We start from the raw sequence: 17,774 nt of genomic DNA, 5'->3' as shown, positions 1-17,774 counted from the left end.
TCCGGGGAGGTCACATGAGGTTCCAAGATGCTCTTTACGGTACATAGACACAATATACAAATGTAGACATACTTTAAGTATGATTTGTCTATATTGTTCATTGTTTTTAAGCTAATTCACAAATTTCACATAGCTGCCAATCCGAGTGTCTGTTAATAGGAGGGACAGTTCCTTTTTGGGACCTCAAATGGGAGGGACTTTTTCCTCCTCTGAAACCCCATTTTTCTAGGGGCTCAAAATATATGGTGTATCACAGTGTTCAACAACCACCAAGCCTTGTGCATATCAAGAGCAGAGAGTGATTACTGATTTGTGTAAATATAATGCTCTTTTAAATGTCTTCATTTTATTAATCTCCATAGGTCAGAAAGTGAACCAAAAAAAAAAATCTACACAAAAATGTCTTGGTATACTGAAGGCGACATATTTATTCGCATTTTGACACTGAAGATGGTACAGCATATTTCCCATCAATATATATACTAAGCCTGACACTACCACAATTCTCATCACCACAACCACAATAGTATAACTCCTATCATTACATAGTAATCCAGACACTGAGGGTGGTACAGTGTATCTCTTATCATTATATATCAAGACAGACACAGATGGTGGTACAGCATAACCCAATGGTGGGGTTGGATTCAGGCAAAATCCCATCTCTTATAAAATCAGGATACATTAAAAATTCTAGACCATCAGCCATCAAAGCAGTTAAGCTACTTGCCCACTTAAATATCTGGGGAGTAACCTAGACACCTAACCAACTATCACTTTGAGCTGTCATAATTTTGTTAGATGGGTATTAATGCAACCTTTTAGGTTTGTTAAACTGGTTCCTTGCCTTTGACAAAGCAGATTATTTATGTTTATATGAATCAATTGTAAATCACTGATGAATGTCGCTCCATAATAAACAGAAGCGACAAAGAGGCAGTAGGAAGACTAAAATATTTAATCAACTTTAATTAAAGTTAGAGGTCTTGTAATGTTTGCAAATTAGCTTCCTCATTTCATTTAATAATATATAGATAAACAATGGAAATGTCATTTTAAAATTCTTCATGAGCTGGGACTTAAACACATGTTTAACCAATGGGTAGGGTTTTATTCATTAAACAGTAAGTTGAGGTGAAAATAAGATTTGTCTATGTTTTACTTATATACCTATGCATTATTCAGGGCTGGACCCAGCATACTTTCCCAGCAAGTTTAGCAAAATGGTCTTAATGTTAAAGGAACAGTCATGCCATTTTTAATGTCCTACATATTGAGGACCCCTTATTTGTTCCATTGTTGGAGTGTGAGACACTGCAGAGCCCATTGATTGGTGATGAGAGTTATTCTGTGTCACTGTTTGTGTGTGTGTGTGTGGGGGGATACCAAATATAGGATCAACCCATGTTCTGATGTAGACATACATATGTTTACATTTAAAAGAAGAGGCTCCCAGAAAATGTGCTGGTGATCAGCCCCTGCATGGTGGCAGCTGATTTTTTTGTTAAGTCACCTTGACAGGATGCAGGAGGATCGGTCTATCAGTAGGTAGATTCAGTACCAACAAAAAGGCTGGATGCCTTTCTAGGATCACAAACATTCAAGGTCATAGGAATTTATCTTCAGCTTCTTATGAATTATTTAGGGATCTAGTCCCATACCCCCAAGGGGTATGGATATCCCAGGTTTAGAACCTCTATGATAAACACTAAAAAAATCGAAGTGGTGTATCTATTTAAAACCTCAATAGCAAATATAAATAAAACACCTGAAACAAATTTGGATGGAAAAGGCCATGTTTTTTTTATTTAGTTTACACCAAATTAAACAATGACCATTAATAATATTTTCCGAACAATAAACATTAACAAACTCTTGACCCAAGCCACAGAATACCAAATCAAATGACCCAGGCCAACCGCCCTTTAAGCCAGCATGACACCATAAATAATAATTGCCCCAAGTTCACCCTCTTAAAAAAGAGAGCAACTTTACTCTAATAAAAGCCACAACAAATAAATATATAAACAAACATAACAAATACTACAATAATATAACAGAGAGGTCGGGCGGCTGTTCAGCAGCTCTTCCAGGCTGCTACTCGTGGCTCTCCTGACAACTAAAATTAAAATAATATAGTGTTGCTCAAAAATCAAGACTTCAAATTTCTAAAGTGACTATCAATTATATCACCAACAATATGAAGTGTGTCATAAAACAGTGTATCATAAAAAAGATGGATAATACATATATTTCCTCTTAGTTGTGAAATTGGATCTCCATCCGACATATCAACATGTGAAAAAGAAAGACAAAAAATAAAAAATCATAGTGCTTCCGTAAATTCAATAAATGTATAACAAGTGCTGTCCTTAAAAGGTATCACACTCACATGGACTTGAGCAATATAGTTTGCTCTGACTTTTTCAAATATACGATAGGGGATTTCAACTCCGTTTCCACCTGTCGAGTTGTTATAAAGGATTCCCTCCAGATCTCTTTCCCAAACGGTTTGTCCATCCACATGGTAACGTCACGTAACGGAGGGTACGAGATGAAGAGGCAGAAGGTAAGGTATATAAATGTTTAATGTTTAAAAATAAAGTGCGGTATGCTCACATTTAAGATTTTTCTATCGAGTATCTGAGTCTCTCTGATTTCCTCCAACCGGGCAGCTTCCGGGTACAACGTAATGACGACGGCACGCAAACGTGTTTCGCCCAATCAGGCTTCTTCAGTGGTGTGCCGACTGTCTCTCTTCACCCTCCTTAAATACTTCGTTCCGTGCATATTGTGTTAATCATCTCGAATCACATTGTGTCCGTGTGTGGTGTTAATCATCTTCAATTGTATCATCATTGATTGCAACATTTTACACGAAGGTCCGGTACAAACAAGAAAAACATTTAGAGCATATTCAATACTTATAGGGAATGCTAGTACTAATTGAGGAGGAGGCGCCGGACGCGACGCGGGACCTGCATCACCCGGTAGGTGATGTACCCCGGGACCCTTACAATACCCTAATCGACCATACGTCATAAGGGAGTTCTTAAGCCGAAAAAAGAAACGTTGAGAAATAAACCAGAGCAGACAAATAGCTATCATCAATAATAAATATATATATTACACATAAATATAAACGGGTGGGAATACAAACAAAAAGTCGAAGAAAACATATAGGGCGGGAATAATGCTCGCCTCCGTGTCTTTATAAATCATGACTTTCCGTCATAATTAAGTAAAATCTGGCAATTTATAAAGACACGGAGGCTCCCGTGCTAGTTTAAACCCTATCAATGACAGTAGAAGAAAAATGTGTCAAAGGTTTGAAATAAAATTCTCTAAACATAGACTACCTGGACCAATCTGCTGCCTTAAGGAGATCCTCCAACCTACATCCCAGAGATGTAACTTGAGACGCTATGGCCCCTCTAGTAGAATGGGGACCAAAAATAGAAGTGTCAATACCCACAGACCCCAACAACCACTTGACCCAACGAGACAAAGTTGCAGTTGTCACTGGTGAATGAGGGCTGCGAAAAGACAAGAACAGATCAAGACGTGAGACATCCCTGAAAGGAGCTGTCCGTGCCTCATATGCTTTGAGACATGCCACCGGACATAATTGAAGCTGGTGTAGAAAAAAAGGGTAAAACACCGAAGTAATAGACGTTTTAGTACGTCTGAAAATGTCAAACTGCACGCCTTCCGGACTAAAGGACCTAGATGAGATATCCAATACACGCTTACATGTTATAAGGCAAAACAGCATGACCAAAGGGCATTATCAGGCCATGCAACCAAAAATTGAAGGACAATATTAACATCCCATAAGCCCGAGTATCGAGGCTGAGGAGGGTAAGACAACTTCAAATGGGCCCCAAAGATCCGAGATACTGATTGGAGTAAGGGCCAATCGCCGCAATCCCTGAGATGACGAGAATTCCAATCGGCGACATAGTTGTTCATACACGGGATATGCTCCGCTTGAACTGCTATGCTGTGGGCCAGAGAAAACTGCCAAAACTCTGTGGCCAGACCTGAAAGTTCTTGTGACCTCGTGCCCCCAGATGATTTATATATCTGACCGCCGACACGTTGTCCAGACGTAGGAGCACGGAGCAGCTTAATGAATCCCTCAAGAAACTTCGAATGACGAAGGAGCCTGCCAGAAGTCCCAGGCAATTTATGTGAAGTTGTTTTTTCCTTCAACAACCACTTGCCCCCCCGTGGAGACATGACCGCATCTTGCTCCCCAACCCTCCAGGCTGGCGTCAGGCTCTATCACTATATCGGGGGTAGTGCCGAAAATCGCTCTCCCGTTCCAAACATCTATGTGGTTCAGCCACCAGGAGAGCTCCTCCTTTGCTTCGCAATCGATCGGAATCACCTCGTCGTAGGACAGGCCTTGAAGTAAGGAACGATTCTTCAGACGTTGCAAGGCACGATAATGCAGAGCTCCTGGAAAGATGGCCTGTATGGATGCCGATAACTGTCCTATTATCCGTGCCAAGTTCCGGATGGAAATAGGTCGTCTCAGTAGTCTCCTGATCTCCTTCTTGATCGATTTCACTTTGGAAACTGGGAGATGCATGGATCAGTGAATCGAATCGATCAAGAATCCCAGGAATTCCATGGACTGAGCTGGAGCGAGATCTAATTTCTTCCAGATGATTAGGAAACCCAGATTTTGTTGGAGCGATGTGGTCCACGACAAATGAAGTTTTAGGGATTCTACGTCTTGAGACATAAGGAGCAAATCATCTAAGTATATGATGAGATGTACCCCTTTCTCTCCTAACTTGCCCACCACCAGCTTCAAGAGTTTGGTGAAACACCATGGGGCTGATGATAGTCCAAATGGTAGGCACGTGAACTTTCACTTCTGCGAGCCCCAGCAAAAATGGAGAAAGTCCTGGTGTCTCGTCGCTATCGGAACAGTCAAATAAGCATCTTGTAGATCGAGCTTGACCATCCAATCCCCACCTGTAAAAGATCTCTTAGACAATGGATGCCCTCCATTTTGAAATGTTGGTAAGTTATAAATGCATTCAAAGGACGAATATTGATAACTGGACGGACACCTCCGCCTTTTTTGGCCACCAAAAACAAACAGAACTTGGAGCTTATAGCAGGCGGTTAGCCAGACATGGCGTCACCCACTCTAGTATGTAATGGTAAGTAAAGTGGTTTTTTTTTTACACCGCAGAAACTAGCGCCCTGTCCGTCTCAGAAAACCTTATCTCCTTGGGAATCTGGTATTGGATCGGAGTTCGTTCAAAATCTATATGGTATCCCAAAGCCGTATGTAGGACCCAAGGGTCTAACGTCAGAGACCTCCAAGCATCGAAACAAAACTGGAGTCTGCCCCCAACCTGAAAATCCAGAGGTAGAAGAGTTAGATTTGTACTTACCATAAGGGCGCCGGCCTTGGTATGATCCTCTAGCTCCTCTAGAGCGTGAACGTTGGGGGAGGAAAGGTGAGGACGTTGGCTTGTGATCCTGGAATTGAGATCTGGATAAACCGGGGCCTCGAGGACCAGAGTATGATCCTCTGGAATTGCGGCCCCTCCAAAAACCTCGCCTCTAAACACCTTACGCATGTTAGATTGCGCCTTGTCCAAGGCAGTAAAGGTGTGTACGAAACAGCCCAGGTCTTTGACGAAAGAATCACCAAAGAGAAAACCTTTTGCCTGTGGGCCAGGCTCAGATACCGCCATGTTAACCAACTTGGGTTCTATTTTAAGCAAAATCGCTTTTCGTCGTTCGGATGCCACAGCCGTATTGGCGTTGCCAATAAGACAAATAGATCTTTGTATCCAGCCACGCAGCACTATAAGGTCCACTGGGGCATTATCGGATAGGGCGGCCTTTATCATCTCAAAAGCCTTAGTGGTCGGGCCCAGATTGTCCAAGATTTTATCCTGGCAGTTCCTAAGAGAGAATTCTAGACCTTAGATCTCCAGCCCGTTTTCCCCCAAAATTTAGCAATTTTGGGGCCCACCTCAGGCGTGGAACATGCGTCATTGGGTACAGACGGCCTAGGGCACTCAGCCCTTAACTTATTCCTAGCCACCTTATCCAGTAATCATGTCCCCTGGGGAATCACCCAGATCTCAAACCCAAACCCTCTGTATGATCACTAACATTATGGTGGCCAGAAGTTACTGGCAGAGCAGCAGAAAGCGTTGACTTGTTAGGAAACATGAGACCAAATCAAGACTAACCTGGCTGGAAAAAACGGAGGGCAAAAAGCACAACTGGTATGAGGAACAAGCGAAGAACTTTAATGAAAACAGAGAGAGACTGTAACAGTTAAAAAAAATGCGGAAACAAAACACAGAGAAAACGGCTCTGCATCGCAAGAGCCGTATGATAAGGATAGGGACGAGGAAGGCACAACCCCCCCACGAACGGAGAAATGGAAGGTAGCGAAAAAACCACACACATCTATATGATAAATTAAGCAATATGTACGTGTGCTGAAAAAATGAAATAAAGGTATACTTATCTCTGAGGGAGCAGCAAAGAAAAGAGAGGAAGATTTATGGACTCAAGCACTTATATAGCGAGAGGAGGGGTATCCATGGAGGTCCCTCATTGGATGCATAGATGTGTTGTGATTGGTGCATTTCTGATGTTTTACATACATTTGTTTTGTTAACATTTTTTCTTTTATTTGCTGCTGAGGGAATAAAGGAACGAGATAAGCATAATGGGAGCCTCCTTGTCTTTATAAATTGAGGATTTATTTTCCTTACACCTGTGTTCCATTTTATATGTTTCCTTTACCACACTACATGAACGTATAGATGTGTTACTTTACAAAGCTAAAAGGGGTACTGTCATGTTTGAGAAAAACAATAATGGAATGCAGCACTGGAAGCCATCTATCAGCCCTGCTCTCATTCGTATTTAATGTTCCAGTTTTTAATTATTTAGATTTATGTTTCCTGGCTCCCACACATCACATCCGCCTACACCAAAGGCATACATACTGACAGCATAATTAGGGGATTGTAACACACACCCTGTTCTCTGCGTGCATTGTTTTAGCAGACTACCCATTCTCCTCAAATGCTCTAATAGCAATGCCAATGCTATTATCGCAAGTATCTCAGGGTGATGCAACAATTTTAACGTAATGCAAAATGACATTTTAAATGTTACATTTTATAGAAAGAACTAAGAGAAAGTGAAAAAGAATTGTTTATAAATTTACAGTGCATACGCTTTTGCTTAAAGCTCAATCTTGTGTGTAATATTTTCATTTCGCCTGAATTTTCCTGCTTTGAGTGATGAAGACATACTGAATAGCACTTGTTAAGAGTTTATGTTTTTATATTACACTTGCAGATACAAAATCCAATGTACCTTAAAATGCTTAGCTTGAAAAAATCGCTAACCTTGTTATTAAGTAGGCAATTAAATTTGTAATGACTCTGTGGCCACTAGAGGATATGAGCGCCATTAGCCATTATCAACGGACTAAAGGCATTCCATTTCTGAATCAGCAGAACTAATAGGAATAATATCTAAATGGTTAAGTGCAGCATGCGTTTTATGGCGATTTAACTCAATTCGTAATAGACTTTGGTTCTTTATGTCTGTGCATAAAAATAAAATATATATATTTATTTATTTTTTTAAAAGATAAGATGTCTGGGTCACCAAGCATGCAAGCACTATATTGATTTTGACTTGACAAAGGGGGGTTTGTCAAGTCCAATAAAAAGGTATTATTTTATATTGCAATACTCTTTTTTTTTTTAAGTTCATTCTACAAACATGTCTCATTCCTTCACCCAACCATCCAGTAGTCTGTAAAGGAGGTGAGCCCTCTTCTACCTAAGTAGCAGTATGTCTTATGTGTTTTCAAGTTATTATAATTTTTGTATATTGCTAATTTAGCATTATCACTTTGATATTACCATCAGTGTCGTAGTGCTTTATCAATATTATATTATTTCTATACTTAAATGTAAGGCGTGTATGAGGTAGATCTAGAAGGCACAATTACACTTCTTGAATCTTAGTCAGCAGATCAATATGTTGCAGGAATGAACCATACCTTTTTCTTAGTCCCACATCCACACAGTTCATATTTTTGTGTTGGAGGTAGAGTCGTTTCTGTCCAGAAACTGATTTCTTATCATGGTCAACTGGCCACCTAGTAACCTCTCCATGTAAACTCTCCATAATCCTGAACCATGCACAGGTTAACTTTCACTGCATGGGCATAATGGGGACATAATCAGAACATGTGATTTCACTGTGTCTATAAGGAAGGATATAAGTATGGGAATATGATTTATGCATGAAGGGGTGAAAAATCCTCTCCATTGAAGGCTATAAGCACTATACATAATATAAAACATAGGCGGCAAGCACCTTGCTTGCAATTTGACTGATGCGTAATTGTGATTGTTAGATATGTTCAGGATATTCTGTATTTTATCCCAGAGCCTCTTTAAATTCCTGTCCACAGGGCAAATGGAGATGTTGTCCAAACCAATTTCTGAGGAAAAAATTGGTAAAGCTATAAACATTTTAAAATCATGTAGGTCACTGGATCACTTTGAACTGTGGTCTTTAAATGCTGGTTTATACTACAGTTAGGGCCTTTATGTTTGTTATGCTGATTATTATGTTTGGTAAAAAGAGAATAAAAAAAAAAGATAAAAAAAGCGGGGGACACAACTCAAAAGTTACCTAGAAAATGCCCAGAATGACAGACAATTGCAAGTGTTAAAGTGTATCAGAACTTTCTCTAGTAGGAATTTTCATATTTTGTCTCCTAATTTTACTTTGGTTGGCTTTTTTTGATGATATATTAAAACGTAAGCATTTAAGGGTTTGTTTGCCGAATTAATTTTCAAACTGCGTTAAAATTTGGAAATAATGGTAAATGCACTAATCCAACAACGTTTTTACAGAAAACCTAGTTTTCACCTGTATTTTTACAGTCATTCACCAAGCAGGGACCGTTGAGTGACTACAGTATTTGTGGATTGCCCACAAGTCACCATGTTCACTTGCCAGATGATGGCCAGTGTAAGTGGTTGTGTAACACGCTATTTAAAGCATCTGCCTTGTTGGCAATCTCTTCTGAATTCACTCACTGCATCCTGAAACACGATTTTAGGATTTGGTTTACATCTTTACATGAATAGTTCCCTGTGGAGCTTGTTCGAAATCAGTAATTATTATGTTTTCTAATCAGCTAACAACAGAAATATCTTTTGTTTCTATGGGAAACCAAACACATTGTATTTTGTTTGCAAAAAAATGTTAATGCTCTAATGTAATAAAAGTAAAAAACCCACACAATGTTAAAAATGTTGATTTTTTTTTCTCAGTCGGATATCTGGATCAAACCAATGATTTGTCACAATATAGGCTTCACGTGTCAAGTTTTTAAGGTAACGTTTAATCTCTCAGTAGGTGTACTGGACTCATACTGCAATGATAAGATCAGCATTCATCATATATACAATATGTAATGCAGCATTTTAATCTAGTAATTAATGGAAAACCACAGATTTAAGATGATTCCCCCTAGGTAATACAACAATCTCATAATTGTCCATGGTTTATGGAGAAGAGTAAATGTAAAGGAAGCAGGCAAATTTTAGACAAAAATGAACTCATACTGCGTATCTCTCAATGCTAACTCCAGTCACTTTCCCAACGGTGTGAATAATTCCTATGTTCCATCTTTTGTGAGTTATTGAAACTAATAGGCACCCTCTTAATGCATCAGGCAGAGGTTCACTGAATGTCTGATCCCCCTTTTTAACCAGCCCATTAAGCAGAGACGCACTTGGTAGCCTGATCACCCAGTAGGGTGACTTACCCCCAGTTTTGCAACAGAGGGGTTGCCTCCCATGGTCCTCTTTTATGATACACAAGTAGCTTCCTTTACATGCAAAGTTGTGGACCCATGCATTATACGATAATATTTGATATATTTCCCCATTAACATCAATTGCAAATTACCAAATTTGAATTTTAGCAGACTCCAAGTACAAGGCCTCTAGAAGAAAAATGACAGCACAATAGTGTAATACGGTTAAACATACACGGAAAATGTTTTAATAAAAGACTGATGTTTATAATAAATTGTAGAAAAAAGGATCTGTTCCATCCTGTCCTGATGGATGTGTTCGATCAATGCCTTTATAGTATTATGCTATTGTGCTGCCTCATTTTTATATGGATTCCTACACAGCAGCTAATTAATATTGTGTGGAATACTGATGACTTCGGTGTGATGAAAGTGAGGGGATTAATACTACCGCGGAAGATGCAGAGCTGTTTGTACAGATTCTGTATACAAGATAATACGTTGTTTTTGCAGCATCTAAACCACACACCAATTACTTTTTGCAGCTTGTCAGTTGTGTTGGTCCTGTGAGTATAGACACAGGGATTGTGAAATACAAAGACTCATACTGCTGGCTGCCATTGCTTAAATTTATTGGTTTTTTTTTCTTTACCAATATGTTATTGTGTTGAACAGGCTCCTACTAGGGAGGTTCCTTCTAGTACTAATCTAGCCTCAAGTCTTCTGCCTACCACAAAGTAATGTAAACTTTTCTTGTGTATGAAGTATCAAGCTTCTTCTGAGTTAACATAACAGGCAGTAAAGGACTCCCATAGTAAAAATAAACCTTTCAGGTTTAACTGGAAAACTGCTACCTGGGGAGCATTTCTTTTTCAGCTCTAGAAGTGTAGAGGATTTCTTAAGATGATGCTGGTTGCCTAGAAGAAAGTGAGCAATCTTTTTAGGAACAAAACTTGCTACCACGTTGTGTAACATAATCGCTGTTTAAGGACGAAGGTAAACAGAAATGCAGGGAATACTAAATACCGATCTCATTAGAGTTTATAAAAATACAATTTGGTTTCCCAACGCATGAGTAATAGACATATGTGATGTAATTAGCCTGGGATGCCATATAGTAAGTGATTACTTCAGAGAGTGTTCTGAGATTCTAGACCAATAAACTGCCCTTCTCTCAGCTTTAGAATCATATCTTCTTGAACCACTTTATTAAGAGCAAAAATGTAGTAGAATTGCACCTGTGACAAAACTAATGGCCATGGGTCTGGAATGGGATGTCCAACAACCTTTCATATGGGTGATGGTCAGGTGTCCACATACTTTTGGTCATCTAGTGTATATGAACCAATAAAACCAAATAGAACTGGAATGTCCTCAATGTAAATAAGTGAAAATAAATAAAAATTCAATTGTATATATCTTCAAGTAACCATGGAGGGATATTCCTCTTGCATTGCAGTATATATGGAAGGAAAGAAAGATAAAATACACAACAGTGCTCTCTGCAATATCCAAACTTAGCGCTCGATAATGTGAGAGCCAAATGCTCACTTACGTGATCAGGAGCAATTTATTGCTCACAAAATGCACATGGAACAGTGCGCCAAGGGTTAAAAACAGGACCTTCAGATAGATCGACCCACCAGGGGATAAAAGCAGTATTCACAGATGATAGATCAAAAAGGTATATATATATATATATATATATATAATATAAAACAAAAGAACATCTCATAATGAAATCTATATAAATACAATTTATTACAAAATAAAATACAAGGCTTACATTAAAATATGTGAGAATCCGAAGAAGTCTCACAGACAGCACTAAATATGTCCCAGTAGTAGGTGCGTAAAGGAAGAAGAAGACCTAATATGCCCGATATTCCGTTTCCCAACCTGGATATGAATGTGCGAGCTGCAGGTGTGAGGAAAGCTCCTCGGTGTCATACGTATTTGCACTACGCGTTTCACCCACCTGTGGGCTTCTTCAAGGTGCAATGGTCATTTCATTATTAATAAAGATTTAACTGTTGTCATCATTTATTTGCAGGCTGCTAGCATTAAGAGGTCTTACCTTTGCCATGTATGCTGCCTTGCAAGATTAATAGCTCAAGACAATTCAGAAGTTTGCATGTTTACTTATTTTTAAGCAAGTTATTTTTAAGATGCTATCTGAACTTTCAATAAGATATGCCATATTTTCAATAGCTGCATTGAAGATGTTGGTGCGCATCCTATCCAATAAGCTTAAAAACGTAAAAACAGGCTTCCGATAAAGCCAAGGTAATTTTTAAAGTTTAGTGGCATTTTAATCATTATTATATGGGATTATTCTTCTCTCATCTGACCCTTATAGAGTTTGTTAGGAACTGAATGTTTGAAGTTGCATTATTCAGTAGTATTCAGACTTGCTTGCTGAAATAAGAAATTTAAAGACTTCAAATAACTTACGGTTATTTCAAGTAATAAACTAATTCCACAATTGCTACTAAAATGGAAATCTGAATATATTCCCAACACAGCCAAATACGTAGCAGGATTAACTGAATAGCTGTATTATCTGAAATTCCAATTTAAAAACTGTAATGAAAGAAGTTTATTTGAGGACATTTTAAACCTTAACATATTTAACCCCTTCGTGACAAAGGCCGTTTTAACATTTCTGCGCTGCTCGTGTTTAGCTGTAATTTTCTTCTTTCCCGTTTACTGAACCCACACACATTAGATATTGTTTTCAGGACAAGAAGGGCTTTCTTTAGATGACATTGTTTTGATTGTATCATATTATTTACTATTAAAAAAAGTATAAAATATGGTGAAACATTTAGAAAAAAATGACTGTTTCTAACTTTTAGTTGAAAAATCTTTTACTCATCTATAAAAGTAATAAAAAAACTTGCTAAATAGATTCTACTATTTGTCCTGAGTTTAGAAATACCCAATGTTTTTATGTTTTTTTGCTTTTTTCTGCACGTTATGGAGCCATAAGTACAGGTAGCGTTTTGCTATTTCAAAGCCATTTTTTCCAAATCTGGTAATTCTTCCCCCATGTGCCATTTCGGGTATCTTTGAACCCGGCCAATGCAATTTACCCCATCAAGTCATATATTTTTGAAAACTAGACAGCCCAGGGTATTTCAAATGCTAGTATTTTAACCCTTTCCAAGCACTTATTCTACCATCAGCCTTTGTCAAACTTTATGGTAGTAATTTTTTTGCATTTGTTTTTTCACACACATTTTACTTCAGGTATGAATAAACAGGTTCTGGTATATGTCACTATCATAAAACACCCCAATATGTGTTTAGCAACATCTCCTGAGTACAGCGATACCTCACATGAATGATTTTTTCTGGCTGTTTGGGGGCAAAAGGGCCATATTTGGGGCATGCACATTTTTCAATGTTGAACTTTGGCATTTGGGGATCCACTGCCCATGCCCTATTTGGTACATCTTTGAGCCGGGCCATTTCAGTATGCCCAATAAAGCCATATATTTTTGAAAACTAGACTCCCCAGGGTATTTCAAATGCTAGTATTTTAACTCATTCTATGCACCATATCTACCACCAGTCTTTGTCAAACTTTGTGGTAGTCATTTTTTTGCATTTGTTTTTTCACACACATTTTACTTCAGGTATGAATTAAAAAGTTCTCGTATATGTCACTATCACAAAACACCCCAATATGTGTTCAGCAACATCTCATGAGCGCAGTGATACCCCACATGAATGATTTTGCCTGGCTGTTTGGGGGCAAAAGGGCCACATTTGGGGCATGCACATTTTTCAATGTTGCACTTTGGCATTTGGGGATCCACTGCCCATGCCCTATTTGGTACATCTTTGAGCCGGGCCATTTCAGTGTGCCCAACAAAACCATATATTTTTGAAAACTAGACACCACAGGGTATTTTAAATGCTGGTATTTTAACTCTTTACATGCACAAATTTTACCACCAGCATTTTTTCAAAGTTTGCAGTAGTATTTTTGTGTGTGTATGTTTCCCACACACACACCTACTTTATGTATGAATTTACAGCTCCTGGTATATGCCGCTGTCACACGACACCCCAATATGTGTTCAGCAACATCTCCTGAGTACAGTGATACCCCACATGCATGGGTTTGTCATTTTGTGGGGGAACTAAAAGGCCACATTTGGTACGTGTGCATTTTTCTAATTGGAAATTAGATGTGTGGCCATCCTTCCCCCTGTGTTAATTGGGACCTTGTTGAACCCGGCCAATTCAATTTACCCCATCAAATAATACATTTTTTAAAAGTAGACACCCCATGGGCATTTAATATGCCAGTATTTTAACTCTTTCCATGCGAGAATTGTTTTAAGCTAATATGCTTATTTTAGGACTTGCTCACAAAAATATATTTTTTATATATATATTTTTTTTTTTGCCTTTTTAAAAAAAAAATTGTAACATTTTTTTTCAACTTGAAGGTTCCCCTTTTAGTTTTAATTTATTTTTACTAATCACACTGTGATTAGAAAGCTGATCTCCATTGACTTGCATGGTTGAACTTGCATGGTTGAATGCAGTACCTGTATTCAACCTGCAAGTGGAGCCAGAGTTCTCTAGAAGGTCTGGAGACCTTCTAGCAAACTTTTTCGTCTTTATTGTTTTTTTTCCCGGGCCGCCGCCATCTTGCTGATGGCGAAGATCACCGGCAGCTGCGGCTGTGACTGCTCTCCGGAGCGGTCACAGTCCATCCCAAGGTAAGTGTTTGGTGTCGCTGGATGCCTCCTGATCGAGGCATTCCAGCGACACCATTTAAGTTTAGGAGGCGATCGTTGATCGCCTCCTAAACGCTTTTAAAACGAGCGTCCGCCGCCGTACAAAATATGGCGGATGTTGACGCCCCGGGGAGGGGCCAGAGATGGCCCCTTTGTGCCGATCATGGCGTTGCTGAATGCCTCGAGGTCGAGGCATTACAGCAACGCCATTTCGGTGCAGAAAGCGAAAATTGATCGCTTTCTACACCCGTTTAAAGACGTGCCGGTCCTGGCACGTCAATTGTCGTTAACGACTTGAATTTCGGTGACGTGCCCGGACCGGCAATTGTCATCAAGGGGTTAAACAGCTTAATATAGGTAAGTAATATAGTGGCTACTGTATATTTTTCTTATTTATGGTTAATTGTCTTGTATGCACTTTGATTTGTAGTGTGTGCTTCTCTAAACCATAGAAATTTGTTTAGAACTGTTAAACATTTATGTCACAAAAATGTTATCCTGGGAATATAAATTCTTACCGTAAAATATACATTCCAGGAAAATACAATGGACAATCTATATAACTTTCAACATTTCCGATGTCCAAATCTATCTTTTGATCCATTGAATACAGAATATTGCCTGAAATGTTGGATCTGGAAAAGTGATTGATCTATTTAATTACTTGGTAATATTGTGGTGTGTGCACTAGAGTAAGGAAGAGGATAAGATCAAAAAGATTTCAAATCTAAAAAATGTAATACATTTAGATATACATATAAACATAGGAACGAAAAATAAGAGGAGAAAGTGGGAGAGGCAGAACATGAAAAGCAGGAAAAGAAAATTAAAAAACATCCCAAAAAACCTCAAAAATATAATGTCTAACTTTGTGATATAAATATATATATATTGTGACAAACCCTGTAGCATTAGGGCCATACATGTCACATTTAGGGGTCCTAAGCACAGTCCTCTATGGCAATCAGAGTCGGTAACACCAGCTTGTTGCAAAACAGCGCTTTATTTTAACTCAAAACCCAAAACCAAATCATAAAAAGAAAACCTAGCTCCCAATTGGAGCCCTCTCTTACTAACTATGCTGGTCCAGACTGACCAGCCTAATTACCCACTAACTCGACCTCCCCGTCAGACCCAGCTAAGCTAGGCTCTGGAAAACCTCCCCCAGACAGCACACCAAAGGTCCAGGCAGGTATTGCCCTCACTTGGCTTAGGGATGGTCTTCTTGAGGGCTTCTATTTGCCCTGGGAGCGCAGGGAACTTCCTCTTCCTCCAACAGTATCTCTGAATATCAGGCTTCCCATAGGAATCCCGGACCGGATCCTGCAGACGTCTAGCCTCCTGGAAAAGCCGGCATGGAATTTACACAGAATGGGGGAACGGAGCATTGGCCCACCCTGCTCTCCAATTGCTCCACCCCAGGGACCCATATGTATAATCTGCATAGCCGCTGTACACAGATGCCATGCCAATCAACTCCCTGGGGTTCACAGTCTCACAATATATATATATACCCCAAAAAGATTTCAACATTTGACACTTTTATGTACACATGCAGTCATTTCATTTGACTACTTTATATACACATATGATCATTTATTTAATAAAAATATAGATATACTACTTACAACCACTTTCTCGCGACACTGTATGGTGACCCACCTTCGTATAGACAACGTTGGCATTTAGACTTGAACAAAGACTATCCGACCGAGGCGTGGGACAAGGCGGCGTCCACCATACATAAACTTACAGCTTGAACGCTAGTGAAAGAAAGGCTCTACAAGGTCGTAGCGCATTGGTATCTCTCCCCGCTGCGCCTGTCCCATATCTTTCAGTCTGCTGATAAAACCTGCTTCAGAGGATGTGGCATGCCCGGTACTTACCTACATGCGTGGTGGTCCTGTGCACCTATCCAATCGCTCTGGCGGGACTCCTTCCACCAGCTTTCCCAACTTTCCACCAGCTGGGGCTTACGATCAATGGAACTCGGGAGGTCGCCTTGTTGGTGATGGACGCCGCAGAATCATCAATCCATAATCACAGTCTCATTCATCACATCTGCGCGATGATTAAGCTAACGATTGCAAGGAAATGGAAGGGGAATCCGCCTACCTCAGCCGAAGTGCGGTCTGCTGTATGGGACCTCATTGTTATGGAACAACTTACGGCCAAATTAAAAGACGAGATGCCCAAATTTACAGCAGTATGAGAACCATGGCTCGCTGTGCACACGGATATTACCGTCAAGTCGACCCTGCTCCATCTTTAAATAGCCACATCTCCCACTGGCGCTGCCATCTCCTTCCCTTTTCTTCCTTTCTCTTTTCGTCTCCCACTTACGGATCTCTCTCCCCTCTTTCTCTGGCTTACTTTTTTTTTTCCTTTCTCGCATAACATAAAACGAAAAACCTTTGTGAGGCTCGACACTCCTTATTCCATGAATGGATTGCTTTATTCACATTATCAATACTGTTAAAATGATGTTCGTACACCCACAACATTGTGGCGTTTTGCTATGTTTACTACTGTGTTCTTATACGCATTGCTGTGTTGCTACATTATTGTGATGTCCATTTGTAACTTGATTCTGTATCTATGTATGCTCTGACCCGCTTCACGGAGGCTAATAAAAACTGATTTAAAAAAAAAATATATATATAGATGTACTATGCCATTCATAATATATTATGTCCACTCTTTTGTTTGTTAGGTTGTAAGTATAAATATAATTTTGTAGTGGGAATGTTGTATGTGGTTATTAAGCACATATCGTTACAATTCAGTCTCTACAATTTATGTTTTAGTTGATGTGTATCCTACTCTGTCACTTTCTATTCCTCCACTTTCATGACCTGCTTAAACCAGAGCATTTTTTCCTGAAAAAATTCTGAAAATGAACATGGCCAGGCTTTACCTGTTAAACAATCACCATGGAATTATACAATACATTCTAGGGCCAAACAACTTAAACTCATCAATATCTGCAGAACACACATATCAAGACTACAAAGTCCTGTGATATTTGTAAATGCTGACCACTGCTTTTCAGTGAAGACCTGCCATTCTTGCTTTTAAATGGTTTAAATTAGGGAGCATATTTACTAGAATGTACTAGCACAAACTCAGTTTTTCATGATTGACATGCCTGGTCGTTCTCAATCAGC

Source organism: Sceloporus occidentalis, unplaced genomic scaffold (assembly GCF_023333645.1).
Source record: "Sceloporus occidentalis isolate IW3139 unplaced genomic scaffold, rSceOcc1.0.p SCAF_18, whole genome shotgun sequence".
NCBI lineage: Eukaryota > Metazoa > Chordata > Lepidosauria > Squamata > Phrynosomatidae > Sceloporus > Sceloporus occidentalis.
The sequence above is the reverse complement of the archived record's forward strand: the minus strand, read 5'-3'. Positions refer to the sequence as shown.